Source organism: Macaca mulatta, chromosome 11 (genome assembly GCF_049350105.2).
Source record: "Macaca mulatta isolate MMU2019108-1 chromosome 11, T2T-MMU8v2.0, whole genome shotgun sequence".
Classification (NCBI taxonomy): domain Eukaryota; kingdom Metazoa; phylum Chordata; class Mammalia; order Primates; family Cercopithecidae; genus Macaca; species Macaca mulatta.
Genome location: NC_133416.1, coordinates 92,770,428 through 92,772,104, shown reverse-complemented (window position 1 = coordinate 92,772,104; position 1,677 = coordinate 92,770,428). Strand labels below are relative to the sequence as shown.

Here is a 1,677-nt window from a genome sequence, read left to right as displayed (position 1 = left end):
CTTGGAATAAAGCAGGAAAAAAAGGGGCAAAAATGGAGGCAATGGGGAGAAATGTGTGTGTCCGCCCATGGAAGGTTGTGGTGAACCACAAAGCACCACGATTCTATCCTTTACTCAGAAACCACCTGTGAGCCTCCTGCTTTATTCCAATTCCATTACACCTGCCTGAAATTGTCTCTCCCCTTTCTAAGAGGAACGCTGGAACAAAGCTTCCATTGTCCCTCTCCCTTCCTCCCTGCTCAGGGGCCATGTGAACAGCAGGTCATTGTTGAGTAGTACCTGTTGCAGTCATTCTCACACCCCACAGCCACTGCCACACCCATCCACTGGTGACTGCCAGGGCCTGTCAATAGATCTTATGTCCACTGAGCCCTGGTGGTGAGGTCCAGCAGCCACCGACAGGTTGAGTGTTCCCTCCTGCCATCAAAGAGCACCCAAGTACTTCAGACAAAGAGGCTTCATACGGGAGTTATGGCCAGATTCTTTACACCTGACCCCTTACAGGAGAGCCTGTCCTTACAGGCATCAAAGTTGGAGGGTCTTGGGTCCTCCATGACCCCAGGAAGAGGAGTTGGTCACTGGTGCCCTATCTTGATTCTTGTGTCTCATCCTTTCAAGAAGAACTTGAGAGTTTTAAGTTCACCTTGATTGAAGGGGTTCAAGTTAAAACTCTTCGGCTCTGGTTTGCCTTGGGCCTCATTGTTTTTGGATTATTTCTATATCTTTATCCAGATGATCCTGATTTTTCTTAATCATTTCCTTCACCTGAGGATGAGGCATCTTGACAAACATGTTCCTGAAGCAAGCCACATCTTCAGAGAGGCTGAGACCATTCTGCAGGGCTCTCAGGCCCTCTGGGTTTTTATTCCTTTTGGTGTCCACATCCACAACCTGCTGCTTGTCCACCAGCACCTCCTCCACAAGCTCCTCCACCTTGAACTGGTACCACAGAATTTGCTCTGCATCAGGTGACAGCATGGCACCCACCAACTCGGGTGCACAACCCCTCATTTGATCTTTCAATGCTGGAAGAAACTGCTCCATCAAGTAATTAAAATACTGTACTGTGTTTTGAAATTAACATCTTGCCACCAGCAATCTTATGTGTATATATTTAACTTTAAATTAAAGTCAAATAGGACCTAAATGTGATTTGTTTCACCCTTAATAAAAATTTCAATATTCCAAAGGTGATCTAGTCATCTTGGAGCTTAATGAATGTTCTCCCCATTGCCAGGCAGGGATAAGATGCCACTTCTACCTTAAAACTCTTCTAGGAGTTTTATAATTTTGCATTTTGCATTTAGGTCTATGATCTATTTTCAGTTAATTTTGGGAAGAGTGTAAGGTCCGTACCTAGATTCTTTTTTTTTTTTTTTTTTTTTTTCACATGTGGAAGTCCAGTTGTTCCAGAACCATTTGTTAAAAAGATTTATCTTTTATCGTTGTATTGTTTTTGTTCCATTGTCAGTGATCAACTGACTGTATTTATATGGACCTATTTCTGGGTTCTATTTAAGGGAGTATTTATAAATATCATTTGGGACTCTTCTGTGAGGAAGACTTGACCACCTTATCCTTCATTTATTCATTTAATTAATAATTTGGCCATATAAATATGTACTCCTGTATATTTATTTTATATTTTGAGTTAGAATTCAATATTATCTTGCTTAT

General features: G+C 41.9%; 1 pseudogene; it reads right to left on the bottom strand.

The window, feature by feature from the left end:
- Nucleotides 1-605: 605 nt before the first annotated feature.
- LOC100428928 (p53 and DNA damage-regulated protein 1 pseudogene) lies at nt 606-1,036 on the bottom strand (annotated as a pseudogene).
- Between the last annotated feature and the right edge of the window lie 641 nt (nt 1,037-1,677).